The sequence below is a fragment of the Ursus maritimus genome, unplaced genomic scaffold (genome assembly GCF_017311325.1).
Source record: "Ursus maritimus isolate PB19 unplaced genomic scaffold, ASM1731132v1 scaffold_14, whole genome shotgun sequence".
NCBI lineage: Eukaryota > Metazoa > Chordata > Mammalia > Carnivora > Ursidae > Ursus > Ursus maritimus.
Window position 1 is genome coordinate 51,400,009 of NW_024423786.1, and position 13,346 is coordinate 51,413,354.

A 13,346-nucleotide genomic window follows, 5' to 3' on the forward strand; every position below is an offset into this window, starting at 1 on the left:
AAAAGGACAGAAATTGTCTGACTCCACTCATGGGATGTACTCAGATGGCAAATGGAGGGACACAGAAAGTCCAACAGAAGATACCAGGGGTGGGGCAGGGGCTGGGAGTCAGTGTTTCATGGAGGCAGAGCCTCACTTGGGGGAGATGACAAAAGTCTGGAGATGGATGGTGGGGAAGGTTGCACAACAGTGTGAATGTGCTTAATGCCCCTGAGCTGTGCACTTAGAAATGGTTAGAAGAGTAAATCTTACATTATGTTTATTTTGCCAAGGAAAGAGAAAAGGGTACCTCAGGCAGAAAGGATCTCCCTGGAGGTGAGACGGGGGAGTAGAGGGAGAGGAGAGCCAGGGGTACACAGCTGCACAGTCAGCATCTAGGAGGCCACGGGGACCTCGGCAGTGGGAGGAGGGCAGTGAGGAGGGGGTCCAGGGCAGAGGGCCAGGGAAGCCCATACTGAGAGCAGGGAGAGCATTCTCTAGCAATCGGACCACAAGAAGGAGAGCAGGACAGGGACACAGGGAAGGGGAGATGCCTGAGAGAATTTAAATTCTGGCAGGGGAGCCCATGAGAAGAGGCAGAGAGAAATGGAGGTGGGGGGGAGAGAGAGAAGCCCCTCCTGGGCCAAGGACTCTAGACTCCTCACCCTCCCTCCCAGCACCACCCAGTGATGGCGTCTGTGTGGGTCTCTGGGGCTCTGCACCCTCTGAGCCATCTTGTCCCCGCCTCTGCCCCTTCATTCCCTGCTTAAGTCCCCCCCACCCCACCCGGATGACGCCCATCAGTCATGCTTGCAGTCTGGGCCCCAAGGCCCTGCAGGTCTGAGCACCGCCCACCTCATCTTCTAGGGCTGTCCCCCTCCAGCCTCACTCCCGTCACACAGGCATTCCCCAAACACGCCAAGCTCAGCCTGCCCCCTAGCCTTTGCCCCTGCAGTTCCTGCCCCACGGAATGTCCCAGATCTTCATTTGCATGCCTGGCTCTTTCTGAGCCTCCCCTGGCGCCCCCCCCCCCGCCCCCGCGAATGCAGCCTCCACCCCCACCCGCTCTCTGTCACATCACCAGGTTTGCTTCCGTTCACAGCAATTAATACGGTGTGGGTCTGTTTCCGGCTTCACAGCTTGCCTCCAGCACTCCAGAGCAGGGGGTTGTGTCCGCCCTGTTCACCATAACACCCCCCCCCCAGCCTACAAAAAGACCCAGCATATAGTAGGTGCTCAATAAATGTGTGCTGCATTCAGTAAATAACCAATGGTTACAAAATGGGTTGTGCGTGTGAATCTTCCCTGCCTCCTGTGTCCTGCGTGTGTCTTGTGTTTGTTTCTGTGGGCTGTCGGCTGGAGGGCGCTGGTCTGTGATGTTTGCCGGCTCCCATGGTGTCCGTATCTCTCAGGGTGGCCCATTTCCAGGTACCAGCGTGATGTCACCGACCTCAGGGCTGGGAAGAGATGCCCAGGAGCACCCCACCGTCCAGTATTGCCCCCAAACGGGCTCCGTAGTCATAAATAACCTCGAGAGCACGGATAAGAGAAAAATGAAGCAAAATCATTAGGGAAGGTTGAATTTCTTCATTTTATTACAGCAAAACGTGCATGACATAAAATTTACCACGTTAACCATTTCTAAGCATACAGTGTGGCATGAAGTACACGGTGTTGGAATTAAGCGGCTATTACTTTAGTTCTTGACGTGATTTATTTAACTGTAAGCTAATATAATTAAATGTTTTATGATGGCAGCCTTTAACACCAGCCTGTGAAACTCCTGATCCTTTACAATCGGCTCCGTGAACCGGGACGAGCTGGCTGTACCTCCTTGTGTCTGCTCTCGGGCTCCTCTCTGGCCTCCCGGTGAGCGTGCCCGACTGCCCGTGTGTGATTCCATGTGTCCCCATTGGTCATGTCGTGGGCACACCCTGTGTGCACGTGCACCCACCTGTGTCTGAGCATAAAGGGCACCCGGGGATGTCTGGGGGTGCACCACTCTGCACACCCCCACGTCTACCTGGACCCCCAGGTATCCACGGACCCGTATGCCACGGGACCCTTGTCTGTGCAGGAAGCACGTGCCTGAGTATCCACTCTAATGATGGGTGGAGTCCCGTCTGAGCGTTTCCTCCTACCTCCATGCTCAACGGGGTCGGGTTGGCTTTGCAATCAGCTGCGTGGGGCTATTTACACCACAGGGATCCGCGTTTGCTACATTATCAGGGCGGCTCTTTCTTTTCTTTTCTTTCTTTCTTTTTTTTTTTTTTGGTCTGCGAGGTGGTTGGTAAACATTTACCGCAACACCATGGGGACCCACGTGTGTACCCACACACACGCCGGTGCGGGTTCCCGGGGTCTGAGCGCCTGCGTCTCAGTGGGTACACGCGGCTTCTGTGCCCCCTGCATCTCCACACGCCCGTGTACCCGAGTGAGGCCCTGGCACCCCGCTCCTCTTCACCAGTTGGTTCCACAGGAAGCTGCAGGGGTGGGGGCGAGGGCGCTGAGGCTCCCCGCCCCATTCCTCACCCCACCTCTCAGGACACCTGCGCTCTGGGGGCTGAGCAGCGGGGGAGGTTCCCCGCTTCTGGAACCCAGCCTGGGCAGTGTCCTCAGGCCCCCGCCTCGGCCCAGGGCTGGGGTCAACAGAGGCGCCAAGCAGGCGGGCAGACCGTTGAGGAAGAGGAAGCTGGGGCAGAGTTGGGTCACCCTGCGGTTCCCCTGGGGCCCCGACCCGCCAGTGCTCCCCCTGGGCCTCCTGGAAGCCTTAGCTGTGGGTCCTGTGGGCCGCAGGAGCTGGTAGCCAGCCAGGTACTCACGGCAGCGAGGACAAGCCTCCCTCTGGTGAGTGACCATCACGGGGGCGTGGGGGACAGAGGGGCCAACAGAGACAGAGTGGCAGTGGGTGGGGGGAGTCCGGCCAGCATCGGATAGACCACCCACAGTGTCTGTCCACCTTGCAGCCAGCCTGCTTCCTGAGTGGGCAGGGAAGGCTGTTTGACCCGGGTTTGCTCTGCAGGGGTCTGTGCGCCCAGGAGGTCCCCCCAGGGGGCTGGGGTCCACCGCACGTGCAGCCCATAAGACCGGAAGATGGGGGCCCTTGTAGCCAAAGCCCGCACAAGGGACCCAGCCAGGGGGCAAATGGGGTGCTCCCTGTACAGAGTCACCAGGCACGCTTCGTGAACTGGATCCCGGCCACCGCCACCCCCACCACCCCTATCCCCCCTTCGGGGCTTGGGTGTCTGACTTTCACAACAAACACTGCCTTCTAAGTTTGACGTCTGAGGGCCCGTCCTGGGGAGGGCGCACCCCAATCTTCCGAGGTCAGCGGAGGAAGAGGAGGACCCTCCTTCTGGGCCACCCTCCAGGTCGAGCTCTGCCTGGGGAGTCGCCCCCTGGCTCCCACCGAGGCCCACCTTGCGGAGTTCAAACCCGCCTGCCTGGGGTGGGGCGGAGGGGGCGGAAGGCTGCGGTTTGCACAGGGCACACCCAGGCCCGCTTCCGCCCGCCCCGGGGCCACAGGGCTTGCAGGAGGCGTCAAGCACAGAGGGTCTGGTGGCCCTGGGGCAGCCTGGAGGGGGTGAACTGAGAGGGGAGAGCTGGGGCCGGGAGAGCAGAGCTGCTGAGTCAGGCTGGAGGCATGCGGAGAAGGCCTCGAATGCCACCCCCAGGGGGCTGATGCTCCAGGGTTCCGCTGGCCCGGTCACCTGCAGTTCTGAGGAACGGGCTTGACGAGCAAGTGCAGCCCAGGGAGGGCTCCCCCCCGCACCCCCCACCCCGCTCTCAGCCTCCTGTGAGTTCTCTAGCCTCTGCTGTGGGCCCCTCTGGGAGGGCTTCCTGGCAGAAGCGGGCTTTTCACGGGAATGTCAGCTGCCCACAGACATCAGTGTATCTGTTCAGGGCTGTTTTCCCCATGTCCCCTCAGACCCCCAGGGCTGGACATGGTCCGGCACTCGGTACTGTCGCTGTGGATGGTGGGATGGCTGTGTCCACCAGGTGCGGGTTCAGATCCTGGCTCCCCTGACTCCGTGTGGCTGAGGGCAAGGGGCTTTCACTACTCTGGCCCTGTTTGTTCCTCTATGAAAGGTCGGGGCCTTGCAGGTGAAATCTTAACACGGTGCCTGGCACCCCACAGGAGCTAGAAAGCACGGTCAGCCTGCCCGTCCCCATAGTCTGTCCCCATCCCAAAGCTTTGCTTCAGCCACAGAAGCTCTCACATCTGCCCCCCACCCAGAGGTCCTGGACATCCCAGCGGCATCCATAGCCATCCAGGCAAAGGCGTGTGGCGGGAGGTGGGGAACTGAGGCCTGGAGCACAGCCTGGAGGTGGTTATGTTAAACCTCCACGCGCTGTTCTCTGGGTTTCTATGGGTTTCTATGTAGGAGTCTGGCCGTCTGTGTATGGTTGTGTGTGCGCGTGTGTCTGACCGTGTGTGCGCGTGCACGTGCTTCTGGGTGTGAAGGTACGTCTGACTAGTGTGTGCACGTCTGTGGTTGTCTGTGTGTGCTGGAGTGTGTTGGCTGTTGCTGGCATGGGTGTTTTTGTGTCTTTCTGTTAGTGACAGATTTGGGGTCACCTACTGGGGAGGTGCAGATGGGGTCGTCAGGGCCGGGGTGGGAGGCATGAAATGACCAAGGACAGAGTTCAAAGGTCAGACAGAGAAAGGAAGATGGGCCAAGGCAGGAAGGGAGACTGAGGAGGACGCAGGAAGGAGAAGCCTGTGGCATGGGGGTGGGGGGTGTTTAAGAAAGAGGGGGTCAGAAGCATCCAGCAAAGGTGGGGCAGAAAATGTCCGCTGGATGTAGCCCCTAGAGAGAACGAGAAGGCTGGAGGAGATGGAAATCAGCCTACAGGGGCTGTGGGGTCGGGTGGGTGTGAGTAGGCAAGCAGATAGATAACCCTTCAGAAAGTGTCGCTGAAGACGGAAAAGTGACAGCCTTCTCCTCCAAGGGGGAGGTGGCAGGCCAGGACGCAAGGAAGGAGAAGGCCTTGATCCTCTCACCGGTGACAGCGGTTTGAGGCTGGGAGGTCACAGAAAGGATTTGGGGAGCAGAGGACGAGGTCAGCAGGGAACAAAGCCAGAATTTCGTTGCCCAGGGAGCGGGATTGTAGGAGGGAGGCTTGGCCACCAGGGGGCAGCGCTGACATGGCCACGCGCTGCCCAGTGCCCGACACCGGACCGCACACCCACCCCATACACCCCACTCACACCACCGGGCAGACACACAGAAAGCGAGGCAGGCACCTAGACTCCTCACAGATAGCAGACACGGATCTCCCCACGTCCCGGGTGAGCCATGTAGGTCCAACCCTACAGATAACAACGGGCATCCAGACACACGCGCAGGATCGCAGATAGAGATACAGATATAGATAGATGCAGATATATATTTTAACGCCCATTTAACAATATTCAGCCGTAAAAAGGAAGGAAATCCGGCCATTTGTGACAACATGGATGGACGTCGAGGGCATTCTGCTACGTGAAATAAGACAGAGAAAGACAAATACTGTGTGATCTCACCTAAATGTGGAATCTAAAAACAGCAACCGAACTCGTGGATAAAGGGATGGGATTTGTGGTTTCCAGAGGCAGGGGCTCGGGGAGGAGGGAGAACGGGAGGAAGGGGATCACAAGGGACAAACTTCCAGGTCCGAGATAGGACAGTGCTGGGGCTGTAACGCACGGCATGGTGACTCGCGTTAACGCCGCTGGGTGGTGTGTGGAGAGTTGCTAAGACAGTAGATCCTGAGGGTTCTCACCACAAGGAAAAGAAGATTTTTTTCATTTTTTCTGTACAAATCTTGTTTTCCATATCTATAAGAGGTGCTGGGTGTTAAGTAAACTTGTTACGGAGATCATTTCACAGTATAGGTAGTCAGGTCATGCCTTAAATTTATATAGCGCTTGTGTTCATTGTATCTCAATAAAACCGGGGGGGGACCACCTAGATGTTCATATTCACCCCCACCTAGGCAAGGTGACACTCAAGATTTGCACTCAAACACACACTCACGGACATGGAAGGATGCACTCTACGTACAGACTCACAAACCCAGTGTCGGAATCACAGACGATGGCACACACGCACACACAAACACTCAGACATTCAGGCACACATAGGCTCACCTCAGGACCCAGTCTAGACTTGCTTTCCGAGGACCCCAGTGTCACTACCACTCACACTGCCGTCTTCGGCTCCTCCTGGGAATGTCTGGTCCAGCCAGGGTGAGAGGCTTCCGGGTCAAGGAAGGGGGGTGGGGTGGGGGTTGTACCAAGGGCTTGGCCTCCCCCCAGGCTGGAGTCCCTGGGCCCCCCAGCCAAAAACCCCAGCCCCCCTGCCCTAGCCCCACGCTCCCATCAGCTGATGCATCTGGCAGCCCCTGGCGGCAGTCTCCGCCCCTCTTGCTGGCAGCCCCATCTTGGCAGGGACTCCCAGCCAAACTCCGGCTTCATCCCTGCTGTTCACCCTCACTCTCGCATGCGTGGGCCCCCATGGCTAACTCGGCGCTCAACCACTCCTGGCCAGCCCTCTCCAAGCTGTGGCTGAAGCAATGGGCCTTCAAGAGAGGTAAGGGGGTGAGCAGTGACCAGCAGGCACGGCCACCCCGGCAGGGCTCCCTGGACAGCCTGGAGCCTTTTCTTGGCCTGGGGCACGGACTCTGCATGATCCAGCCCCGAATTCCGTGATCCCTAGCCCCCCCCACACACACAGCCCACAGAACATCACAGACTTCTGAGGTCCCTCTCACTTCAGAGGAACCGTCTCCCTAGGCCCAGCCAGGACCTTGTCTCAGGAGGAAAATTTGCGGAAAGAGAATCCATCCCAGAGCTCTGTCTGGGCAGCCTGGTGACTTCCTGGGGGTTCTTGATGCTGTCTGCTCCTGGAAGGCTGCGGGACGGAGGCTCAGGGAGGCAGCAAAAAAAGAAGAGGTTGGAGACTCCCAGGGGTTCTGGTAGATGCCGCCCTCAAACACACACACATTGTCTGGTGCCAACCCCCTTCCCGGTCCTAGGGCCTCAGTTTACCTCTATGGGGGCTGGAGAGGCCCTTATAGTACATCCCTTAAGGTGTGGGTGAATTGCTTTGGCACATAGACGCGTCTCCTTAAAGCTCAAGGCGAGTTTACCCTTGAAGATAACCAGACAGTGTCCGGGGCCACAGGGGGTTTCAGTTGAGAGGACCCTCCTGGATGTCCTTGCCCCTCTGCGCCTCCCACCTTTGCACAACCCTCCCCCACCCATCAGGCAACCCATGCTTAGCCTCCGCAAGTCCTGGCCACTGCCACCTGCATGAGTCGAGCACTGCTTCAGGGTGGCGGTGAGTGTTCGTGAAGGGGGGAGGCCAATGAGAAGATTCCTTAGCTCATTCTCGCCACAGACTCTGTTTGAGAGCCGAATGTGTACCAGGCACCTGCTTGGGTCAGGAAGGAGATGGGACTATCCGAGGACCCGGAGGCTGGGGCTGGGGAGAGAGAGGGTGGCCTGGAGACTGGGATGCTGTACAAGAGTAGTCAGAAGAGGGGCGCCTGGGTGGCACAGCGGTTAAGCGTCTGCCTTCGGCTCAGGGCATGATCTCGGCGTTATGGGATCGAGCCCCACGTCAGGCTCCTCTGCTATGAGCCTGCTTCTTCCTCTCCCACTCCCCCTGCTTGTGTTCCCTCTCTCGCTGGCTGTCTCTATCTCTGTCGAATGAATAAATAAATAAAATCTTTAAAAAAAAAAAAAAAGAGTAGTCAGAAGGATGGAAGCTGCTGCCAGGTGTGGAACCCTCGTGATGCTGAGAGAGGTTGAGTGACTTACTTGAGGTCACACAGCACACGCATGCTGCAGGAGGCAGGATTTGAAAACAATTCTATACCAAGGCTACCCTTGTGGTGTGTTCTGACCAGTAAACGAGGCTATCAGTGTGGGTGGCTGGAGGGCGGGGTGGGAGGCAGTTAGACCCACCAGTGAATAGCAATACCAGAGAACTCGTGTGTCAACCAAGGACCACCAAAGTGCCTGTCTGTGACCCAGATCCTTACGACGTTCCACCCACTCCTGGCCTCTCTGCCCACCCCATCTTCCAGCCCAGGCAGACTGAGACTGGCAAGTGGGGGAGCGAGCTGAGGGAACCAGCAGTGACTCTTACACCCTTTTATGGCTGGTGATGCAGGGCCTGATGGAAGAGGCGGCCTGGGACCTAAATCCGGGATCCTTAGAGAGAAGCATGGTGTTGGGGAGCGAGGTCTTTCCTAACAACGCCCTTCCAGTCTTTAGCCCAGGGGTGGGGAAGCCCACTGGAAGAGGGAATTTTTGTACCCCGCTTAAGCTCTCTAACTGGCCATCCAGGCACCTCACGGGACTTCCTGAAAAAATGATGGGGTTGGACTTGAGGAAGCAAACAAGGCTGAGGAGAGGGTGGTTGGGACCTGCAGTGAGGTTCCCTCAACTGCATGTGTAAGGAGTGCATTCTATGTCTTAACTTGGTTTTCTTCTTGCCTGGCTTCTCTGACTCTGTTCTGTCCCTCTTCCATCTACATGTCTCCCCCCTCATCCCCTCAGAATGCAGTCTCCTGAATGTAATGGCTCCCTGCCTCTGAACACTGCCACCCCACCTATCCAGCTATCCATCCATCCGTCAATGCATGCATGCATCCATCTACCCACCCATCCGCCCATCTAATCGTCCATCCATCCAACTGTCCACCCATCTAACCATTCACCCATCTAACCATCTATGCATCCATCCATCCAAATAGCCAGGCAGCCAAGTATCCATTCATTCATTCATCCCGGCAGCCATCCATCCATCCATTTATATAAGCATCTACCCATCTACCCATCCATCCATCCATCCATCCATCCAGGCAGCCAGCCAACCAGCCAGACAACCATCCATCCATCCATCCATCCATCCATCCATCCATCCATCCATCCATCCAACCATCTAGCCAGACAACCATCCATCCATCCACCCACCCATCCATCCGTCCATCCATCCATCCAGCTCGCCAACTAGCCAACTATCTAACCATCCAACCATCTATCGAACAATTTATTCACTCATTCATTCAACCATCCACTCGTCCACCCATCCAATCATTTATTCACCCACCCACCCATTCATCAGCTTACCACAGGATAGCCTGGTGGTTATAAACCCCTGCTTTGGAGTCAGAAAGACCTGGGTTTGCATCCCAAATCTTCCTCTTACCAGTATGGTATGACCTTGGGCAGGTCTCTAAGCCTCCGTTTCTTCTTTTGTAAAGTGGGGACTCGGGGGTTGTTATGAAGATAGAAGAATGCAAAGTACATGGCAGACTTAGAACTAGGCAAGGGGCATATAGGAACGAATCAATGCAGGTAAGATTGTGCTACTTGGGGCTTAGGGATGTAAAAGCGGGACAGACACAATACCTGTCCTCACGGACCTCCTGGTCTGGAGCAGGGGTCAGCAAGCTTTTTCTGTAAAGGGAGTAAATATTTTCAGCTTTGCGGGTCATACGTCTCTGATGCAATTACTGAGCTCTGCTGTTATCACATGAAAGCCGTCATGGATAATACGTACACAAATGGGCATGACTTGTGCTAATAAAACTTTATTTATAAAGTCAGATGTTGAGCCAGATTTGGCCCATGGGACTCCTGGTCTAGAAGGAAACAAGTAAACCAATCACAGTGTAACAGTGGGTTAAAATTGTGGTTGACAATTGTTCTTGTGGGAAAACCCCAACAAGAATTGTGGTTGCATAGGGAGGGAAATAATGGGGACTGAAATTCAGACAGTGGCAGGGGAAAGAAGGAGAGAGGATGGAGTGGAGAAATGTCAGGGAGGTCACATTGACAGGGTTTGGTGTCCTGAGAGGTAGTGAGGAGGGAAGACTGGTCTCCAGGTTTCTGGCCAGGTCACAGGGAGGATAAGGCATTCACACAGCTATAGGGACACAAGATGAGGAGAGAAGACAATGAGTTTGGTCCTGACAGCTTGAGGTTGGCGTATGGGTGGGAAGGTCAGGCAGCAATGACCAGAGGCCACTGGAGACAATGCCTGGAGCCTGGGGGGAGAGAATCTTCCACCAAAACCAGAGCTCACTGTGCAACGTCAGTCAGAGCTCAGTCTGAGCAGCATCAGGGTTCAGCTTGTGGCACTGATGGGAGCTCAGTCTATGACACCAGGATCAGGACTCAGTCTGTGATATGAGGATTGGGGCTCAGTCCGTGATACCAGGACAGGGCTTCATCTCTGATACCAGGATTGGAGCTTAGTCTATAACACCAAGAGGGGCTCAGTCTGTGATATTGGGATTGGAGCTCAGTCCATGACCCCGGGATGGGGCTCAGTCTATGACACCTGGGTCAAAGTTCAGTCTATGACCCTGGGGATCAAGGCTTATAGTCTGTGACACAAGGATTGGGGTTTCGGCGTGAGATACCAGGATGAGAGTAGAGTCTGTCATCAAAGTCGAGCCCAGCCAGTTCTTGGGTCAGAAGATTCTATAGAAAGAATAAACTCATCCCTGGCCTTTCACTTTCAGCCTGTGGATCCCAGACCCCCAGGGTTTGCAGAGACAAGGGCTGAGGTTCGCCTTTAACCCCTACGTGCTGTCAAGGCCTCAGACCTCCATGAGGTCCCTGCCCAGTGAAGCAGGCAGACCTGAGGCCCCCGGGGTGCTTGGCCAAGGGATGGGACTGACCCTTGGGCCAGCTCCTCCTCCCCTCCCAGGCCCGCATCAGCGCCCCAGACCCACCCCCACATCTGGTTTTTCTCCTTCACAGCCTGCTTGTTTTGTTCGGACATTTCTCTGAGTCATAGACGCCGCCTTGGCTTCAGGGTGGGGAAGGCGGGAGATACAAGGCTTACATGAGGTACAACAGAGCAGAGTCCCTCAGTCAGCCTGGGAGGGCAGCTGGGAGAGCAGGGTCGGTGGAAACAATGACGTTCTCGCACACTGTGACAGGCCCAGACATCAAAGGCTCATCTACCTTGAAGGAAACGGAGCGGAAGCCCATAAGCTCCCACCCAATCAAAATTCTGCAAGGGCCCTCGCCATTTTTTTTATTTTGGCAACAATTTCGTTGAGATAGAATTCACACCCCCTGCGATTGACCCATTTAATGGGCACGATTCGGTGACTTTTAGTACGTTCATAGTGTTACGCGACCCACACCACAATCCATTTTAAAACACCTTCATCACCCCAGTAGAAATTCGTATCTTCTAGCTCTTCCTCCACACCCCCCATTCCCCCCCCCCACAGCCTTAGGCAACCGCGAATATGCTTTTTGTGTCTCTAGACTCACTTATTCCAGACGTTTTCTTTTTTCTTTTCTTTTTTTTTTTTAAGATTTTGTTTATTTATTTGACAGAGATAGAGACAGCCAGTGAGAGAGGGAACACAAGCAGGGGGAGTGGGAGAGGAAGAAGCAGGCTCCCAGCGGAAGAGCCTGATGTGGGGCCCGATCCCAGAACGCCAGGATCACGCCCTGAGCCGAAGGCAGACGCCCAACGACTGCGCCACCCAGGCGCCCCTATTCCAGACATTTTCTGTAAACCCGCGTAGCATGCGGTCTCTGTCAACCGGCTGCTTTGCTTCTAACGTCTTCAGGGTTGATCCCCCAGCTGGCAGTAGGGGTCAGAACTTTTTCCCTTTTTGTGGCTGAGCACTACTCCGCTGTACGCCTGAACCACACCTTGTGTATCTGTCCAACCATTGGTGAATATCTGGGTTGTTTCCACCTTCTAACTATTGTAAATAACACTGCTCAGGAGCAGGCACGTATAGGCTTTTGGGTGGACGTACAATTTCATTTCCCTCGAGGAGATACCTAGGCGTGGGGTGGCTGGGTCACGTGATGGCTCTGTGATTTTCCTTTTTAAGGGACTGCCACACAGTTTTCCAGTGTCCTTGGGTTTTTGCACACGGGCATGTGCCCACCTAACTCCTTTGCACTCATCTGTTCACGACGTGTGTTTGTTTCTGCCTTGGCCGTTTTCTGCCATCCCGGTTCAGAGGCCCTGGCAATTTTGTATTCATAATTTCGTATTCTTTCCTAAAAGAAGGCTCCTCCAGATTGTGTACATTTCAGGGCCTCAACACTTGGAGCAGTGTTCGCAGGTCCGCAGCCAGGACGAGAGGGAGCATGAGTGGGTGCAGACAGCCCCGTTGGAATAGAGGGACATCATCGACCTTCCTGCTAGACCCTTTGGAGTATGAATGGGGGTGTTGCTCATAATCACCCTGGCTCAGCATTAAGTAGGACTGTCCCCAGCAAACCAGGACATGGGGTCACCCAGCCATAGGGGACCCAAGCTACCTACCTAACTCGGTGCTTTCCAAAAGCATCTGATGTCCCACTCCTCCACCCCATCTCAGCCCCACCTGAAGCTACCATTACTCTTACTTAGAATGTGCTGGTCTGGTCGGTCCCTTAATGAATCCCTCCACTGGTATCTTCTCTCCTTCATCTCTACCCACCTCCCCAGGCCTCTCCTCCAGGCACTCTCCTGTCACCTCCCTGGTCTCAGCAGAGCCTGGGAGGTCTTGAGGCAGGGTAGAGGAGTGAAGGGAGTCCAGATGTCAAGGCAAGGCAATGAGATGAAATGCACGTGAGAGAGGCACCATAGGTAGGGGCGGCCAGAGATTTCTGGAAGGAATACAGTGAGGTCTCCGGGCAGACAGCCTCAGGGCAGGAATGGAGGGGGAAGGTCTCAGGCAGCAGGTCCTGCGGGAGCAGGGATGAGACATGGAAGGAATCTCCCGGTGGACATCGGTAGCCAGGCCAAGAGTCTCAATACCCTTCCTGCAGGCAATGAGGAACCTCCGCAGGGATGTGAATAGGCAAGGGTGACCATTCTCGCTGCGATGTAAGGGGCAGGGGATAAGAAAAGGGGCTACCCACTCCTCCCACAGCAGGGGACTCAGTCCAAGACCTGATGTCAAGCCAGGGCAGCCTCCTGACCCAGAGAGCAAGGAAGGTGGCTGAGACTGGCCAAGGACCACACATGCAGGGCCCCTTCCCCCTCCCCAAAGCTCTGAAAGGCATTGTCACACCCACCTTCCAGGTGAGGAAACAGCCTCAAAGTGCCTTCCCCAAGGGGTGGGCAGCCAGTAGCGACAGGTCCAGGCAAGGACACAGTCTGCTTGACCCTAAAGCCCTGGTCTTTTCCTCTATCCCATGGCACCCAGAGGTCCCTGAAACCCCAAATACAGCATCGGGGAGAGATAGCCTCAAGTCCCACCATTAGAGACCCTTACACATGTGGGCATTGGGACTTGGATTTGATCTTAAGGAGCCATTCTATTGAATGAGAGCATCTTAATCCGCAATACCTGCTGGAAATGGTGCCCGGGGAGGGAAATCCTAAGGAGATAAAAGA

General features: G+C 55.6%; 1 protein-coding gene across 1 annotated transcript in view; it reads left to right on the forward strand.

The window, feature by feature from the left end:
• The first annotated feature begins 1,737 nt into the window (after nucleotides 1–1,737).
• Nucleotides 1,738–13,346, forward strand: part of ARHGEF18 (Rho/Rac guanine nucleotide exchange factor 18) — an 85,668-nt gene continuing 74,059 nt past the window's right edge. Inside the window, exon 1 of the mRNA XM_040629393.1 lies at nucleotides 1,738–2,826. The gene's annotated coding sequence lies outside the window, so the exon portion shown is untranslated. The remainder of the gene's footprint in view (nucleotides 2,827–13,346) is intronic.